We start from the raw sequence: 21,133 nt of genomic DNA on the forward strand, positions 1-21,133 counted from the left end.
AGAAAGAGATGGGAGAGAAAGATTGAAGATCTAAAACAAGAGCAAGAAGAAGAGATCAAGAGAAGAGAAAAGGATGAGGAGAAGAGAAAAGAAAGAGAAGAAAAAGAGCGAGATAAAATGAAACAGAAACATGAAGATGAAATAAAGGTATTGAAGAAGAAACATGAAGATGAGGCCAGAAAACAAGCAGAAGAACTGAATGATTTCAAAGAGAGAAAAGAGCAGCACATTCAGGAGCTTCAACAGATGCTGGAAGATCATCAGAAACAACAGGAATTACTGGAGAAACTCTATCAACACCTGCAGACGCAGAAAGGAGAAGAAGTAAGAGAGCTACAAAAACAAGTTGAAGAGCTGAAGAGTAAATCAGGTGGATGTGTCATTCTGTGATATTTCTGAGAATCTAAAGATAACTGTGCGTTCACACCAGACGCGACTTGCGCGAATAAATCGCGTTATTCGCGCGTAGTATATATATATAGCTCAAATTGTATAAAGAGCGTTTTTTACAACTTACCAGATTGTCCGACCTCCTCACTCACTTGCTTCCAAGCAAAATCCTTTTTATTCCTGTTTCTGTAAAAGTACGAAAATGTAGGCTATCATACAGCTCTGGGTGTCCACAAACAGCAATGATTATTTTGTCCTCCATTGTTGTTTGGGATTCCCTCCGCTCGCTACATAGTAATCACGTCACTACTAGAGCAAGCTCCTGATTGGTTATTTTCGCCAAAGTTCAGATTTTTCAACTCTCTGTCAAACGCCCGAAACGCTCAATTCGCGCCGCCTCATTCGCCGCAGGATGTCTATTCGCGTCTTTGCATTGACTTAACATGTAAATCACTCGCTCTTAACGCTTCATTCGCGTCTGGTGTCAGACAAATGAAATTTCCCCTCATATGATTTTATTCTGTTAGACAAATCCAAGTCCATTTTTTAAATGATTGCCAATTATTTTTTTCATAATTTCTAGTATTTGTGCATGTTTTGCATTTTTAAATTTGTCAACAGTGACAAGATGCAACAAAACCACCCATAAAAGCTCATTGTTCAAATGAATGCACGGCTCAGACAAACTTTATCTTTGACTGTAATAAAATATTGAGATAATTATTCCTTCACAAATAAATCTCTCAGTGAGTAAAACTGGTCATGTTTATTATTATAGATTTACACAACTGTGTTTAATCTTATCATTGTACATTACTGACACTCTATCCTCCAATTTGATACTGTTAAGTGCTTTGACACAATCTGTATTGTTAAAAGCGCTATATAAATAAAGGTGATTGACTTGACAACTATTTTCAAAATCGGTTTGAAATTATTATTTTTTAAATATTATTCCTGGTTTAACAAGGTACTTTTGTAAGTAAATCGCAGTGATTGGGACAGAGTTTCAGTATCCCCTTCACTTAAAACAATACAATCATATCTTATTTACGTGAAATAAGCTGCTCTGAAGCAAGTTGAGCTAACAGACCTATAGCTGACTCCAGGATGAGCTTCGAAGATCCTAACAATCATGGTTCATGTCAAATCATCAACAATAAAATCCTGCTAACTGAGTAATCCACATACGAAGAACGGGCCTCTGGTTTCTAAGAACAGCATCACGTGGTTCGTGTGAGATTGTTTGGGTGGATTCATCGCAGCAGGTAAGTCACCGGCAGGGTGGAGCGTTTCACCTAGAAGTGAAGGTAAATCTAAAAAGTAACCTCAGGGTTTCCTGACCAAATATTTGATATGTTTAATTTAAAGAGTGTGATTTTTGTGCTGTTATGATCTGCGTTGTCTCAGACTGAACATTACTAAAGATGAAGGAGGGACCTTCCTCACCTTCAGGTTAGGCCTGGGACACACTAGACCATTTTCTAATCTTAACCGATTTCAAAACCATGGGAGACCACAGACATGAAGACAGTTCAACCGATTTTCAACCTTATAATCCTCTGAACAGACACATGATTCGACCGCGAGACCACACACTTGTTGTAGGAACGATTTCACAGTGACACGAGATCCACGGAGACTCGCGAGATCAAACGTGACTAGAGAAGAAACACAAATAGAGGACAATAAACGTTGTCAGCTGGCTCCCGGCGCCACCAGAGGGCACTCTTCTGGATCATTGTTGGTTTGTTTTGGACTTCAGTTCCCATCATCCCTTGCACTGATGATTGTTTCATTACACTCAGCTGTTTGTCCTTTTTACCTTTTAACTCACCCTGATATATACCATGCTCACTTAGTCTTTTGTTGCTGGCATATTGCACCTGTTACTTTGTGTCTTCTGTTACTCTGTGTGGATTACCTTTTGCCTGTGTTTTTGCCTGTTATGTGTCATTCAGTCGATCAGTTTTCTTTTACGCAAGACCGGACAAAACGCTCGGTCTAAGCCTCTGTGTTTGCCAACCAACTACAGTTTAATGAAGCTTTATGGGCATCGATGGCTGCTTAAAAGTAACGTGACCGTGTACAAATGGAGGGAAAAAAAAAAACTGCTGAAAGACAAAAACAAAGTTGGGGTGCTTATCATAACACTTTCATTGAAAGAGAGCAAACAACATTTGGTAATACTTTATAATAACTGCACACTATGAATCATTAGTTAATCATTAGTAAATAGTCAATTCATTATTTATAAAGCTGTCACGAATCCAGTCTGCACTTCCATTCACCCTCCACCAGAGGTCACTCGCTCACCACATGGACTTCACATCATACATAACACTGGACTTCATTTCCCATCATCCAACACTAATCACACGCACACACTGATCACACACCTTATATAACCCTGGACTTTGTTTCCCTCTTTGCCGAGTATTGTATGCGTTTACCGCTCCCCAAGCCGTAGCTACTCTACAGAGCCCTTGTCAGTATCCTAGTCTTGTATTACCTGTTCACCTGTGTTTATTTCTACCCGTGTTTCCTGGATTAACCCTTTCTGTGCCATTCCGTGTTTCTTTTTAGTTCCTGTATTGTTCTGCGTTTTTCACTCCCCTAGTGTTAGCTGCGATACGGAACTTTTGTTGTTTTCTAGTCTGTGTTCCTAGTGTTTACCCCTGTCTCCCTGTTCAGACTCGTATTATTTCCCTTGCCTGGATTATCGCTCTCGTACCTGGATTATCTCTCTGCCTAGCCCCTTTGGATACTGTTCGCTGTCTACCGACCTTTGCTTGCCCTAGGATTACTCTTTGTCTTGTCCATGCCATACCTGTTTGCCATTACTCGACCATGCCTGTAAATAAAAGCTTGCATTTGGATCCGCACGTCTCACGTCTCGTCAGCCCCGTTACAAAAGCATTGTTACAAAATTAATAGGCATTAGTAAGCAGTTTATAAAAACAGCTATAAATGTTTTGTTCTTGAGCATATCTATAATGTTTAATAATTGTATTTTCATACTTTATTAACGATCAATTTATCATTTCTAAATTATTACGTTATTTACAAACCAGTTATTTAGGAGTTGTCAGTGGTTCATAAGATCATTTAGAAAGTGTAAGTAAATGATTCAAACTATTTAAATGTACATTTATAAATCTTATTATTTAGACACATGATAATAGTTGCTCAGTGTGTTAATAAATGCTTTATTAACACTTATTCCTGCTGTAATTCATGATTAAGTCAGGTAGTTATAAAACATTTAGTAGTTGCCAGCCATCTATTTTTGTGAGCTCATCTAAAGTGAGGACTATTCATACCTTATGAAGCTTTTACAAAGCAGATTTAAAGGCTCATTTATCTTCCAAACAGACAAGTTAAACAAACACAACACCGAGGGATACAGAACATTGAAATATTTTTTCAAGATGCAAAAATGAAACTGTACAACTGTACAACTAAACAGAAAAATTTAAGTGTACAGTTGGACAGTTTCATTTTTTTTTTTCATCTTGAAATAAATATTTTTGAGTTCTGTATCCCTCTGTGCTGTGTTTGTTTATTTTTTTCTGTCAGGAAAATAACTGAGCCTTTAAATCTCCTTTGTAATAGATATGCTTATAAATCAAGAACAAGGCATTTATAGCTGTATTTACAAACTGCTTACTAATGACTATTAATGTTGGGACAATGCTTTATAAAGGATGAACTGACTATTTACTAATGCTTACCTAATGATTCATAGCGTGCAGTTATTATAAAGTGTTACCGAACATTTTTACTGATAGTCTAGAGTTCAAGCACTCTCAAAAACTCCCATTAAAATCACTGAAGCTGTTTACACTATGAAATGAATGTTACTTACATATTCATACACACATTTGCACTTTGTTGTTTCTGACAAGAGAATTCGCCAGAAAGAGGTATTCAGTCAGCGAGTGAAGAAAACACTGGCATTTTAGCGATGACTCATCTGAACGCTCTGATTGGTCACTGCATTCATAAGCTCAGCAGCATCGTGTGTGATTGGTTATAATGCGCAGTGCTGTAAAACACATCTGTCTCTGGCTCAGCGCCAGCCAGCGAACACAGATTTGAATTTAACAGCTGATGATAGACGATGGAACCTTCTAATCACGCCGGTGTGATTGTATTAAAACATAGAGAATATGAATCGGCTATTTTTGTCTTTTGGGAGCTGCATTCAATATCCACTTGGCTCAAAAATCTGAGGGGCCCCTCACTTTAAATGGGCATGACGCCTCTGGTCCTAACGGATGTTTACAGAACATTGGGATTGGCTCAAACTCTGTCTCCTTACGATGAAGCCCAGATAAGATCCTTAGTCTCAGATGTTGATCAGCAGACAGACATGATTCAGTCATTTAACATCTCAGAGATGGGCTACAACATCAGCTGCATTCAACAACTCACAGATTACATCAGATCAAGAGTAACTGAACACGAGGAAGGACCAGTGAGATATGTGTTCAAGAGTGAATTCTTCATGGATTTGTTTTTTCCATCTGTAAGAGAGCAAGAAAGATGATCACTGACCAACACAGACTGTTCAGAGAAGACAATGATCCTGTTCTCTATTTGGAGAAGAAGAGAAAGGAATATTTTAGTATTTTCCAGAAATACTGTCATGGAGCAACACAGTAAGATCACAGATTAATAAAACAAACAAAGTGTTACATAATCATTTGATCAATGTGTCTTAAGTTTAATTTAGTTTTTATAAAAAGTGAATTATAGTGAGAATAAAAGCATAAAATAAATAGCATGACTTTCTTCTTGTTTTATTGAAGTCCTGGATAAATCCTGCATGCAGGTGAACAGCTGGAAGAAGAATTGTTCTGATCGTTGTCTAACAGATTTATTCAGTGAATTAACAGAATGAACATTAAATAAAAACAGTTCAGGAGATCCAGATTCACTCCAGAGTCAAACTGATGTGCTGAACTGCATCTGTTTCTCAGCATTTATTATTAATAATTAATATTGCAAAGTCTTACATATGAGACCATAAGCAGCACAGGAAACTGAACACATCACTAAAATAAATTAAAATCAACAAATCCAATTAATAATGTTATGATTTAAAATGTTTTAAAATGTCATATTTCTTTACTATTGCAAACAGGAAAGTGGCTAACCGCACACTGAATACAATACAGGCTGAACAAGTCTAGCAAAACATTTTGTATTTTATAAACTGCTTACTAATGACTATTAATGTTGGGACAATGCTTTATAAAGGATGAACTGACTATTTACTAATGCTTACCTAATGATTCATAGCGTGCAGTTATTATAAAGTGTTACCGAACATTTTTACTGATAGTCTAGAGTTCAAGCACTCTCAAAAACTCCCATTAAAATCACTGAAGCTGTTTACACTATGAAATGAATGTTACTTACATATTCATACACACATTTGCACTTTGTTGTTTCTGACAAGAGAATTCGCCAGAAAGAGGTATTCAGTCAGCGAGCGAGTGAAGAAAACACTGGCATTTTAGCGATGACTCATCTGAACGTCTCTGATTGGTCACTGCATTCATAAGCTCAGCAGCATCGTGTGTGATTGGTTATAATGCGCAGTGCTGTAAAAACACATCTGTCTCTGGCTCAGCGCCAGCCAGCGAACACAGATTTGAATTTAACAGCTGATGATAGACGCATGGAACCTTCTAATCACGCCGGTGTGATTGTATTAAAAACATAGAGAATATGAATCGGCTATTTTTTGTCTTTTGGGAGCTGCATTCAATATCCACTTGGCTCAAAAATCTGAGGGGGCCCCTCACTTTAAATGGGCATGACGCCTCTGGTCCTAACGGATGTTTACAGAACATTGGGATTGGCTCAAACTCTGTCTCCTTACGATGAAGCCCAGATAAGATCCTTAGTCTCAGATGTTGATCAGCAGACAGACATGATTCAGTCATTTAACATCTCAGAGATGGGCTACAACATCAGCTGCATTCAACAACTCACAGATTACATCAGATCAAGAGTAACTGAACACGAGGAAGGACCAGTGAGATATGTGTTCAAGAGTGAATTCTTCATGGATTTGTTTTTTTCCATCTGTAAGAGAGCAAGAAAGATGATCACTGACCAACACAGACTGTTCAGAGAAGACAATGATCCTGTTCTCTATTTGGAGAAGAAGAGAAAGGAATATTTTAGTATTTTCCAGAAATACTGTCATGGAGCAACACAGTAAGATCACAGATTAATAAAACAAACAAAGTGTTACATAATCATTTGATCAATGTGTCTTAAGTTTAATTTAGTTTTTATAAAAAGTGAATTATAGTGAGAATAAAAGCATAAAATAAATAGCATGACTTTCTTCTTGTTTTATTGAAGTCCTGGATAAATCCTGCATGCAGGTGAACAGCTGGAAGAAGAATTGTTCTGATCGTTGTCTAACAGATTTATTCAGTGAATTAACAGAATGAACATTAAATAAAAACAGTTCAGGAGATCCAGATTCACTCCAGAGTCAAACTGATGTGCTGAACTGCATCTGTTTCTCAGCATTTATTATTAATAATTAATATTGCAAAGTCTTACATATGAGACCATAAGCAGCACAGGAAACTGAACACATCACTAAAATAAATTAAAATCAACAAATCCAATTAATAATGTTATGATTTAAAATGTTTTAAAATGTCATATTTCTTTACTATTGCAAACAGGAAAGTGGCTAACCGCACACTGAATACAATACAGGCTGAACAAGTCTAGCAAAACATTTTGTATTTTATAAATTGCAACGTGCAAGAAGTGCAGGGTGCATGTGAGTTAAAAACAAGTGGACACGAGCAAGGCCGCGGGAACATATTTTATCCAGGGGGTGCTGAGGGGCGGGGCTTGATGTTGCGGGGCGGTAGCGCGGTAGGGGATTTTTAACAGCATCCTAATATTAAATAGCCCAAACAACACTCGCTTACAGGTGAATATACAAATGAATGAGGACAGAGTTATATGTGAACACGCAGAACTCATGATTAAGCAATTATTAAAACCCTTTCAAATATTTAACTGCACGGCGGCAGCACAAAAACCTGCGTCTTACCTTATAATACTCCAAATGTAGCTTGGCGCTCGGGAGTAATGCCGATGAATTCTTTGATCAAGTCCGCTATATTCAGTTGTTCAGTTATGTCTGCATGAACATGCATAAGCGTCAGATGAGTTAATCTCTTTTGAGACATGCTGCTCCTCAACCAGGTTTTGAGACGTTTGAGGGTAGAGAAACTTCTCTCAGATGAAGCAATTGAAACAGGAAGGAATAGGCAGAGTTTTAGCAGTTTTTCTGCTTCTACAAATAGAGATCTAGTTTGAGAATGAAGTCTAGAGAGGCCTGCTGCAACATCTTGCACTGTTTCACACAGAGCAGCCCCTCTGAATGCATCTCCTAACATCTTTGAAGTTTCAGCCGTTTCACATCAATATCTGTGGGAAGATGGAGAGACTGCATATCCAGTGTTTCTGAAGATTTTCCATTTGCCGCATTGAGAACAGTCTGCTCTCTCAATGCTGCGATTTTCATTCCATCCTGGTTGAATCTTCTGCTCAGTTCAGAAAAAAACAGATCAACTGCTTCGAAAAATCCAGTTTTCCATCTCATTTTATAAGTTACCGGCAACAGTGCCTCGGGCTCTGTGGTATAGCGATAGCAAGCAGGAGTCCTAATTACTCTGGTCTCATCATCTTTAGGCATTTTCTTACCATACTTTGTAGCACAGTCGTTCACTTGGTTGATCATTTCTGTCACTGTGCTGTCCACCCTTAAGGCCTTTATTCTCTCCATCAGCAGATTCACATACTCTGTGGCTCCAAGAGCGGTCGTCTTTTTACCCTGCAGGCTCTTTGCCACTGCTTCACATGGCTCAAATAGTGCTTGACAGCAAAGAAGACTGAAGAGAGTTTTGCCTTTTAGTGATTGCTTGTGAAGTCCATGTATTTTGGCTCTTGTATCTCCTCTTACTCCTTTGTCCTCCTTCAAAGTTTCAAGTGTAGTCAGTATCACCAGGTATGATGAACAGCAGCGCTGAATTGCTTTAGTTCGCACACCCCATCTCGTTGGGCATAAGCCCAAAAGGTTGACAATGACGTCTTCACAGCCAAACAATGATTCAAAGAGCTGTTTGCGTTTTGCTGATTCTTTAATAAGAACAGCAACACCCTGGACAAAATTTAAGCCTTCTGCTATAAGACTTACTTCACATGCAACTTCCTGAAGTACAAGATCAAGAGAATGACTGCTACAGTGCACATACAGCGAGTGTGGGTTTACTTCTCTCAGCCGTGCCTGAACAAGCGGCCTGACATGTTACTAGCACCATCAAAACAGTAGCCCTGAAGACGACTGATAGGAATGTTAAGATAGAAAATGATACAGCTGTTGTATTAGATTTGCTCACAGAGGAGTTAAAGAAGATGAGAGAAGCTGTTATACAGAACAGATTAGTTCTGGACATTTTAACGTCGAGTCAGGGAGGTGTTTGTAAGATGTTGGGAGTGTCCTGTTGTTTTCACATTCCAGATAACTCAGACAACGTCACGAACATCATGGAGCACATGAAGGAATCTATCCCAGAGCCGGAGAAGGTGGATCCTTCTTGGTTCAGCTGGCTGAACACCCTCTGGGGTGGATGGGGAACTTGGATCTTCCACACTGTTATACCTATTGGAGTTTTGTGTTTGATCTTATTAATGATTGCACCATGTATAATTCAATGTATTGGTGGTCTTGTAACTCGCTCAATTACAGCCCTCATGACAAGAGGAACCTATCAAGTAATGATGAGTGCACGAAACGTGAGGACATTTGCTCCTGACGTAATATCAGTTAATCCTGCTTACGAACGTGCAAATGAGGTTAATGGAGGTGATTATGTATCAATATATGAGTTAGAACCAGAAGAATCAACATTGTAATTCTTGAGTATATGTTTATGTTTTATTGATTAACACAGATCAGAGTTGATGGTTAATTATATGCTAACAATGATTTGTTGATTATTGATGATGTAATGAGTATATATACATGATTCTTAAATCTGCACAAGAGTGTTCCAGAGGTAAGACATTACGGTGTCTTAAAGTGGCCACTGTTAGATTTTAGCAGAAACACTCTGTGCCCTTTTGCCCAGAAGATGCGCTGATGTGTGCTGAGCTTGCATATGTCCTAAACTTTGGCCTTGATTGCTAAAGAGACATTGTTCCATATTTAGATGATTTAGATGTCTGTGTCTGATAAGATCTTGTGATCATCCAATGGTGTAACTTCTCGTTTCATATATATACTCCCCGATGACTTAATAAATGCTGAGCTTTGGTTAAACGGGACACTTGAGTCTTGTCTTTAATCACTGCCTCCCGGGTACCCGAAAGGTTTCTCTTCTTTGTGCATCCGAACAAACCTGACTGCCGATCTTGGTATTTGTTAAGAGTAAGATTCTAACAGTCTCATAAAAAGGTCTTTCACACACATGAACAGTGTCTCCGCAGTAGTGTCTGGACAGTTATAAAATCCAAAAAATCACAGTGTGACTCAAGGTTACTGTCAACATACTGAAGACTGCAAGAAAACTGCTCTGAAGTGCTGATGTCTGTTGTGCAATCCGCTATCAGTCCGTAGAAATCACAGTCTGAGGCACGAGATATAATTTTTCTCTGAACAGCATGCGCAAACTGGGAAATAATCTCGCTCATCCAGTTGTCTCTTCTCATCATCCACTCTCTTTCCTTCGGCAGATTGTACGTCCGTTCCATCATCAACTCATACAGCACCCCGTCCCGAGTAGTGTCACCTCTAAAAGACAGACCCTTTTTAGCCAAGAATGCAACAGAACGAAACAAAATCTCTAGGACGTTTCTCGCTGTTTTCTGCTCTTCAGCTGCAATGTCAGAGAAAATCGCGCTTATTGGTGTTTGCTTTAATCCAGCAAATACTCTGTCAACATCTTTGTGAATTGGCGACTTTTCATGCAAAGTAAATTTTGATGTGGCTTTGCGCCAGTTGGAAAAGCCTCTTTCCACAAAAAGCCTATCTGTCTGCCCTTGCTCGGATAAGTTTTTTCTCTACAGCTTGGCAGCATGCGAAACAAAACACGCAGTCCATTTTCACATCATAGTGTAGCCACCTCCACTTGTTAAACCACTGTGACTGAAAAGAACGGGAAAATGCTTCATCTCCAAAACGTTTGCTTGGAAAATCGTGGTTGCGTGGTTGACAGCACTGTGTTAATGGGCCTACCCCTCCTGATTTTCTTACGCTGTCGATGAGATTAGCAGAAGACGCAGGCTCAGGTGTTGGGTTAGTCCTGCTGCTGTTATCGTTAACATGGATATCCCGCTCATTTGCTGATCCGTGCTGCTGACAGTGAGACCATCATCCACAGTTCTTCTGTTATCAGACTCAGAATCATTTTTAGATTTCTTTTTTTTAGATTCTGGTGGATTTTTAAAGGGTTAGTTCGCCCATTTAAGACATGAAGTTGTATGCAATCCTTACCAGCACTATAGTGCATACACACTGACCCACCCTTTAGTCACCTCCCTGGTCAGAGTTCTGGCCGCTGGAAGTTTTTCAAGATAGTACTCCCAGTTAGTTTCCGGGGCCTCAAAACTGTGCGTTTTTAAGTGAAAAAATTATTTGCGTTTCAAAGCTTGATTAATTTACATCACAAAAAACACGTCTGACAAAATTCATACCTCAGTTTTAATCGGCACTATTTTCTTTCCATTTCTATCAATCCGCTGCTGTCAACGCCAACAGTGCGCACGCTCAGATCAGCTGTTCCATAGTGTTTACACAATCGAATGACAACGACATAAAAGTAGAAAATGAACAATGGTGCGAACTTGTAAATTCCCAGGCTGTGACCACAAGAATGTGCCGGGATCACCGCTCAGATTCCATCGCTTTTCCAGTTTCGGATATAGCTACGAGACAGCTTTGGCTGGTTGCCATCGGCTACTCTGCGGGAGCTAAAATATTGAGAATCAAGGATTTCCGTGTGTGCAGTGCTCACTTCAGCGAAGACGATTACATCCCCAACCAAGGAGGAAAAAGAAAAAATGATTTTAAAGAGTTTTGCTGTACCAGTACCACGGGTAAGCTCTATTTACTAACTTTATGATCCAATGTCTAAACTGTACGGTAAACAAGCTGAAAATTACTTTCATCATCATCTGTTCCGCCTGACATTGTGCTAAAATTGGTTTCGTCATCAGAAGTTTCAGAGTCAGACATGTTGTCAGCGAGTCGCGCTATCAACAGCTGATCTGAACGTGCGCACTGTTGACGTTGACAGCAGCGCGGATTGATAGAAATGGAAAGAAAATAGTGCCGATTAAAACTGAGGTATGAATTTTGTCAGGCGTGTTTTTGTGATGTAAATTATTCAAGCTTTGAAACGCAAATACTTTTTCACGTAAAACGCACAGTTTTGAGGCCCGGAAACCAACCGGGAGTACTATCTTGAAAACTTCCAGCGGCCAGAACTCTGACCAGGAGGTGACTAAAGGGTGGGTCAGTGTGTATGCACTATAGTGCTGGTAAGGATTGCATACAACTTCATGTCTTAAATGGGCGAACTAACCCTTTAAAGAAATCAGATATTCTTTTCTGACTAGCCATAGTTAGCTGAGTAAATACGCGCTTGTTTTCTCATTTGAATATTCAAATTTTAGCGTAATCACGTCACTCACACCAGACTGACTTTTAAAATATGTTAATTTCTCAAAGTTACAAACTACATTTCACAGCATATTAAAATGAAATAATATTTTGAAACATTTTATGAATAAAGGTGGAAAATCAAAAACATGTTGGAAAAATAAAACTTTAGTCATATATCTTAAATTTTCTAGCTGTCAGCAGGGGGTGCTGCAGCACCCTCAGCACCCCTAGTTCCTGCGGCTGTGGACACGAGCAAGCAAACGTTTCTGAAACGCCAGTTTCCTGTTTGCTTCCAAGCATTCTTCTGGCTCTGTACGCACCTGCAGGAAAGGATTTATCTTTACTTATTTGGAGCGCTACAATTTCTTTTCAAGTTTATAACTACTATATTCATCCCTCTTTATGAAATAAGAGACAACACAGAAATGATAACATTAGTTTTTAATGAATGTAAATATTTCATGAGGTGCTGTTTTTTTTTTTTGAGAACCATAGAGGTGTATAAAAATAAATAAAATCAGAGTAAAAGACTATGTTAAGAAGCATAGTTATTTCACTGCGGTCAAGCCAGCCTCCACTTTGAAAAACACGGTCATTCTAGCCGCCACGTTATTTTGTGTTGCGCGCATATACAAGGCGCTATGGTAATAGCGTATAAAACATCTGGCATTCATTTATTGAGCCAGTTTCTGTCAATAATGAAAACGAATAAACAAATATATAATGAACAAATAAATGAAATCAATTCATTTAAAATAATACAAATGTTTAAAAAACGGTCTGATAAAACGAAAACGTTGAGTAATATTAAATGTAGAATTTCCAAATAATATGAAAATACCTCTCTGATGAGAAACAACAAAATAAAAAACAAAAGCCTTTCAAAACTTGCATATAACCACATTTATCTGTATATTCAAATAGTTATAAAAGAAAACTCCTGTTTCCACACACCAGTTTCAATCCAGTTTCAGGACTGTCTGATGATGCATTACATAATAAAAGCCCTCCTAAAACTCATATTGACTGTTCTGCCTGTGATTTTGGATGGCTCTAAAAAATAAACTCTCTGGTTTCACAGACCAGTTTCAATTCAGATTAACAGTTCACTGCCCCAGGGTGTCTCTCAATCAGTTTCAGGACTGTCTGATGTTGCATTACAAAATAAAAGCCTTCCAAAAACTCATATATGACCAATATTCTATTTGATTTTGGATGGCTCTAAAAAATAAACTCTCTGGTTTCACAGACCAGTTTCAATTCAGATTAACAGATCACTGCCCCAGGGTGTATCTAAACCAGTTTCAAGACGATCTGATGTTGCATTACAAAATAAAAGCCTTCCAAAAACTCATATATGACCAATATTCTATTTGATTTTGGATGGCTCTAAAAAATAAACTCTCTGGTTTCACAGACCAGTTTCAATTCAGATTAACAGTTCACTTCCCCAGGGTGTCTCTCAATCAGTTTCAGGACTGTCTGATGTTGCATTACAAAATAAAAGCCCTCCAAAAACTCATATATGACCAATATTGTCTTTGATTTTGGATGGCTCTAAAAAATAAACTCTCTGGTTTCACAGACCAGTTTCAATTCAGATTAACAGTTCACTGCCCCAGGGTGTCCCTCAATCAGTTTCAGGACTGTCTGATGTTGCATTACAAAATAAAAGAGTGAATAGTGAAGATATCTACTTTATCTATAAAAGTAAGATTAAATAGTTTTAAACTTGATTTAACCAACTAGTTTGTCAAATACTGACAATGAACCACAATTCAGCTTTTAACGTGTAATAACTGTGCAATGTCAAAAGATTCATATCAATATTTACAAAACTTTTATATTTACATCCACATACACTTAACAGTAATCTTTGCTATGAGTTGTAATGAAATTTGTATGAAAACGTATGAAAATGTGTGTGATCACAGGTGCTTTAAGGAAAAGTCATACTTGTTACTTATTTCAATGTTTCTGTCTCACTCTTGTCCTAAGGTTACTCAGGCGGATGCGGTCCTTATCCAGACCAGATGATGGACCTACACCCAGAGATTACCACAACGCAGTCCTGAATGTCAGCGAAGACCACGACAAGTGAACATCACGACTGGACAGCCTTCAGCATACATCCTCAGCAAAGACCACGAGAAACAGAAAAGTCCTCTTCACAGACCCCTACGGGCAGCAATGAACGTGTCCGGCCAGGAGCTGCTAGGACCACAATGCAGTTTTATCATGCTTACAGTCACTGTTAAACCAGTCGTCCACTGCTGGCTAAACGGCAGCCCTGCTGGACAGACTACAACTTCTCCGACCAAAATGACAGCGTGACGTATCCTGATCTTCAAGCAGTAGGAGCTTGATGAAATATTCTGAATGACATCAGACCACAATCTCACTAGTGATGCAGCCTGAAATCATAATCACACCATCTTTGTTCATTTAACCAGAGGAGAGCTGAGCTGACTGCTCCTGGTTTCTGCCAAGGTGTTTTTTCTTAGTTTCAGTCACCTGCTGAAGTTTGGGTTACACTGTCACCTCTGGATTACTTAGCTGGGGTTTAAAAGACACTGAATATTCAGGAATAATACTGATTTCATTGTATTGCATAATGACAAAACTTGAACTGAATTTAGTTGGATTATGATATCACTGTTTTCTCCAGAGCTGCTTTATTGCCGAATCGACTTTGTTTCATAATGTATTAATTTTGCAACATTTTTGCTGATATTGAATTTTATTAAATCAACATCAAGCTGACACAAAGTGAATAATGAAATTTTGTATGCTATAAAATTCCTTATAGCTGAATTGAGCTAATTCTTTCAAGTTATCGAACTGATTTTTCTTTTCTTTTTTCATTAAATAAAACAATGTTTTTGTACAATTTGTGGTTGCATTTTATTGATGCAACCACATTGATTTATCTTCATGTAATACCTACTTTTTATAGAGCTTTTCATTGTTATTGGCCAAGAAAAGTTTAGATTTTTTCAAGTTTTGAACGATTTTCTGGTTTAATAAAATTAATAAAGGGAGTCATATGGAATATTTAAGCTTTTATAGAGAAATCTATTTTACATAATTTTTGTCAGCTCTATTTTAGGTATTTCCATAGCTAGTTTGGCCAGATTACCCATTTTAAATAAGGTATAAACCCACTTAATGAACGGATCCATGTCGGATCTGGGCCGGATGAGCTACTTCATGAACGGGTCCGGATCGGATCCGGTTCGTATCCGTAATCCTTATCTGTTCTGGATCCGCTGCGCTGTGCAAGTGGACTCCGCTCCGGAGTCATTTAGCAATATTGTGCTACCGTTTACTTATACTCCACTTCAGACTCATATATTGTATATTTTAATTTATTAAACTTTTTTTAAATGCAGCATTTAATATTTATTTTTCAGAGTGCAATTTTTCATACCATTACTGTCCAATGAAAACCAAGTAGGCTATATTTACATGTGTTAATTGTGAATAAAGTGTATGACGATGTTATAGAATTTGTTGCTATCCTGTAGAACACGTCTCAAACAAGCAAATAAATAAATAAACAAACAAATACATTTGTTTTATGTCCAAATCATTACATATAATAAATATGCAAGTCATACAGGGGCCTTTGTGTATGATAATCAGTAGCATTAATGTTAATCCATTATATTGACATATCAGCAGCCTATACAGGTGCTGGTCATATAATAAGAATATCATCGAAAAGTTGATTTATTTCACTAATTCCATTCAAAAAGTGAAACTTGTATATTATATTCATTCATTACACACAGACTGATATATTTCAAATGTTTATTTCTTTTAATTTTGATGATTAGAGCTGACAGCTCATGAAAGTCAAAAAAACAGTATCTCAAAATATTAGAATATTTACATTTGATTTTGAATTAATGACCATCCCTACAGTATAAATTTCGGGTATCTCTTGTTCTTTGAAACCACAATAGTGGGGAAGACTGCTGACTTGGCAACGATCCAGAAGACGAACATTGACACCCTCTACAAAGAGGGTAAGTCACAGAAGGTCATTACTGAAAGGTGTGGCTGTTTACAGAGTGCTGTATCAAAGCATATTAAATGCAAAGTTGACTGGAAGGAAGAATTTGGGTAGGAAAAGGTGCACAAGCAACAGGGATGACCGCAAGCTTGAAAATACAGTCAAGCAAAGCCGATTCAAACACTTGGGAGAGCTTCACAAGGAGAGAACTGAAGCTGGAGTCAGTGCATCAAGAGTCACCACGCTCAGATGTCTTCAGGAAAAGGGCTACCAAGCCACTTCTGAACCAGAGACAACGTCAGAAGCATCTTACCTGGGCTGTGGAGAAAAAGAACTGGACCGTTGCTCAGTGGTCCAAAGTCCTCTTTTCAGATTAAAGTAAATTTTGCATTTCATTTGGAAATCAAGGACCCAGAGTCTGGAGGAAGAGTGGAGAGGCACAGAATCCATGTTGCTTGAAGTCCAGTGTGAAGTTTCCACAGTCAGTGATGATTTGGGCTGCCATGTCATCTGCTGGTGTTGGTCCACTGTGTTTTCTGAAGTCCACAGTCAACGCAGCCATCTACCAGGAAATTTTAGAGCACTTTATGCTTCCTTCTGTTGACAAGCTTTATGGAGATGCTGATTTCATTTTCCAGCAGGACTTGGCACCTGCCCACACTGCCAAAGGTACCAAAAGCTGGTTTAATGACCATAGTGTTACTGTGCTTGACTGGCCAGCAAACTCGCCTGACCTGAACCCCATAGAGAATCTATGGGGTATTGTCAAGAGGAAGATGAGAGACACCAGACCCAACAATGCAGAAGAGCTGAAGGCCACTATCAGAGCAACCTGGGCTCTCATAACACCTGAGCAGTGCCACAGACTGATTGACTCCATGCCACGCCGCATTGCTGCAGTAATTCAGGCAAAATGAGCCCCAACTAAGTATTGAGTGCTTACATGCTCATACTTTTCATTTTCATACTTTTCAGTTGGCCAAGATTTCTAAAAATCCTTTCTTTGTATTGGTCTTAAGTAATATTCTAATTTTCTGAGATACTGAATTTGGGGTTTTCCTTAGTCGTCAGTTATAATCATCAAAATTAAAAGAAATAAACATTTGAAATATATCAGTCTGTGTGTAATGAATGAATATAATATACAAGTTTCACTTTTTGAATGGAATTAGTGAAATAAATCAACTTTTTGATGATATTCTAATTATATGACCAGCACCTGCATTAACTGTGCTATGTAATAAATCCCTCCCACTGTAACAAACGGATTTTAAATTTTGCCCGTTCCTTTCAGTCTGTTCTGTCAGTTTTTTGCTGGATAATATTTTCTAAACTCTATGTTATAACGCTTAGGTATAAGAACTTATTTTACGCATCTTTCAATATATATGTATAATAGGAATCAGCTGGTTGCTCTTGTCCACCACGATGTCTCGAAGGGATTATGCTATATAGATGTGCGCATGCTTGACGAATCTGTGTACCATCCAGCCTTAACCATGTTAGTGTAAATGGTTCAATAGATTGGCATGTAGTAAGAATCTTAGATATTTATTACAGTGTAATATAACCACAATAACAGTGAAACCCAACATAATAACAACAACAACAAAAAATGTGGATGAAATAAAATACATAAATTGACATAATTTATTAACAGGCACCTGCAAAGCCTAAACAGGGATGCATTTGCAAGGTAGCACCGCCCACTGCTTTAAAATATATTGTGAAGTGTAAGCTGTTAGACTCAAGACTATCACAGCATTTCAACCTGTTGCCGACCTTACTTAAAACGTAAACGATGTCGAAGAAAGGGTGAGCACATCTTTTTGTAAAATGTATACGTCTTTATGTTTAAGACATTTTTTTAAAACTGTATTAAATTATGCTAATCACGTGTTTGGCAATCGTTATCAGAATAAGTTACCTACAACCCCACACGGTTTTATTTAGATTTTTGAAAATCTGAGCTTTGTTTGTTGTCATGCCTTTTTACGATTCATGGATCGAACATTTTTTACTTTTTGTACTTTTTGTTTCATGAAATTACTTAGTTGATTTTATTATTATTAGGCTATATTAAATGATGACGCTTGATAAACGTATGTATACAAGGCCTTTCGAACAAGTACTAAGTTATGTCAAAGTATTGCCGTCCTTACAAGTTCTGTCAAATACATTGATAACTTTATTGGTCATACTGATGTAATGGTTATGGAATCTGTTTGAGCAGTAGGCCTATATGCCTTTTAACGGGAATATTTTTACTGCCATCATAATATCTTCTACCATTTTGCATTTATACAGACTACACTCATTTCGGTTATTTGGGGTGAGTACTTAAATCCTTACTAATCCATTGTCTGTAAAGCACATGTTTTGTTATACTTTATGCACAAATATTTTCGTTATCTTTAATAATGACTTTTTCCCCAATAGAACAAGACCAAAAATGTAGTAGTCAGTGAAATTGTGGATATTGTTCAAGACCTTCAAAAGAAAGGCATCAAATTTGATGACAGCGTATCACATAAAGAAGGCTTCTGGGGTCAAGTGTGCACTGCACTTGGTATTCCCAATAATAAGAACAATCGTTATAGAGTGCAAAGTGCATTTCACAAGGTAAGTACTTATTTTTACTTATTTTAGGAGTGTGATGAGATCATGGACACAAATCTCCTGAACAAGTTAGTCTTTACTCTGTGCATTAAAATTAGGGATGCGTTGAAATGAAATTTCTGGACCAAAACTGAAACCGAAACCAAAATGCTTTGTAATATTTATTTAGTATTTTACTAAATAATATAAAGTAATTTTGTAATAATTTTTACAAAATAATTTAACTTAATAATTTGAATAATAGCAAATATAAAAACACAAGCAAATAAAATAACCACACTTTTATTGAAAATAACACAATAAAATTTAACAGAAAATATAATATTATTAAATATCAATATATTATTTTTATTTAGTTCTATACAACAAAATCAGATATAATTTTAATAACTAATTATCCAAATAATGTATAGTCCTACAAAACTATTATTATCAGAGCAAGTTAGCAGAGCATAGCGGGAGCAGATCAGTGGATGAGAGGGTAGCATCATTTTACCAGCACTGACCAGTACAGCTGTACTACAACATTTTACAGCACAGTAGCACTAAGTTTCCTATTGGTGCGCTATTTGAGCAGACTTTGCTGTTCCGGATGCACATTCATAAAGCAGAATATTGAACAGAGCATCACACTGTGGAGTGACAACGTCTACGTGGCACGCCGTATATAGGCCTATACATTAGAATTTATATTTTCTGCTCATATTTTCGGCCTTTTTTCTCTTTCAGACAAAAACTGAAAATGCCATTTTTGACTGTAATTTTTGGCAGCCGAAAATTCGGTGCATCCCTAATTAAAGTCCATGCCTTTTTTCGGCTCCTAACCTATAATGCTAAATGTTGGTTGTCTGTCTTTTTTTAAAGCGCCAGCCAGAACTGTCCCCATCCTCTCTGCCGTCCAGGGACAGTAAAAGTATCGAAGAGGATCTTGGACACAAATCTCCTGAACAAGTTAGTCTTTACTGTGTGTTTTAAAATCCATACCATTTTTCGGCTACTAACCTATAATGCTAAATGTTGATGTCTGTCTATTTTTAAAGCGCCAGCCAGAACTGTCCCCATCCTCTCTGCAGACTTGGGACAGTAAAAGTATCGAAGAGGATCATGGACTCAAATATCCTGAACAAGTTAGTCTTTACTGTGTGCATTCAAATCCATGCCATTTTTTTTCTTCTAACCTGTAATGCATAAATTGTTGGCTGTCTGTCTTTTTTTAAAGCACCAGCCAGAATTATCCCCATCCTCTCTGCAGTCCAGGGACAGTAAAAGTGTCAAAGAGGATCTTGGACACAAATCTCCTGAACAAGTTAGTATTTACTCATTACTGTGTTTGTTTTTCATGAGGGGTCAAAAGTATTCTAGATATAAAAGTTTCAGGACTGTATCATCAAAGTACTCTTGAACAAGACAATAAACCCCTTTAGGGGTGCACTGAATAATTATAGAAAGATAAAATCATAATTATTGTGAAAAAATCATTAATAAAAAAAAATCTGATATTTTTAATGTTAGTTGGCATGTTGTATTGCTATCTATTCTCCTTATTTTTTTAATTTTATTAGATTGTCAGAATTGACCAATTAATTATGATAATAATTCATCTTGTGTTGTACGGACATTAGTGACACAAAAAAAATAGATTTTGCTTTTAACATTTCTGACTACATCAAAGAGTACGTAATCAAGGGGTTCTGATCACAGTATTTACACCTGTAATAAATTTATGTAATTACATTAATAAATATAGCTGCAAGCAACAATTAAGGGGCCAAGCACAATCATAGGCAAAATTCGGAGCAAAGCATGGCATGGAGCAGCAGACCAACTGCAACAAGGAGTAATTAAAGCCATATTTGTATGATTTTAGTAAAAATGGCTGAAAAAACATAAAAACAACCCCTAGTAATATGATTTAATGAGATATAAGTTTTGACTAATAGGTGGCACTGTTATCAAATCGATGTGGTGTGTTCTGTGTGAGGTGACAATAGCACACATAAAGTTTGGTGTCAATATGTCAAAGCTTTGCAAAGATTCAACCTCGGATGTAGTATGGTGTCATGCCTCACATTTGTTGCATTGCTATACAAAACAGTTTTGTCTATCAACACGAAATCCATAACACTTTATCAGCACTGTATTTAAAGTTTACATTTTTGTAAACTGTATTTTAGGCACAGCATTAACATTGTGCATTTTCATTAGGGAGTCATGAGCAACACCTCTGATGAGGAAGGGTTTGTCAGGATCAAACTCCCACAGAACCCATCATTCTTTTTTCTTGATCATAAAGATTGGAATATAATAAAAAAAAAGAGAAAAAAAAGAGGATTCAAAGGACTACAGTGGACTAACATCATTGCCAAAGGACTAAGGTCAATACACCCATA

General features: G+C 37.5%; 1 pseudogene; it reads left to right on the top strand.

Annotated features, from left to right (window-relative positions):
* Nucleotides 1-147, top strand: part of LOC131535822 (uncharacterized) — a 12,281-nt pseudogene extending 12,134 nt beyond the window's left edge.
* Nucleotides 148-21,133: the final 20,986 nt, after the last annotated feature.

The sequence above is a fragment of the Onychostoma macrolepis genome, chromosome 03 (assembly GCF_012432095.1).
Source record: "Onychostoma macrolepis isolate SWU-2019 chromosome 03, ASM1243209v1, whole genome shotgun sequence".
NCBI classification, from domain to species: domain Eukaryota; kingdom Metazoa; phylum Chordata; class Actinopteri; order Cypriniformes; family Cyprinidae; genus Onychostoma; species Onychostoma macrolepis.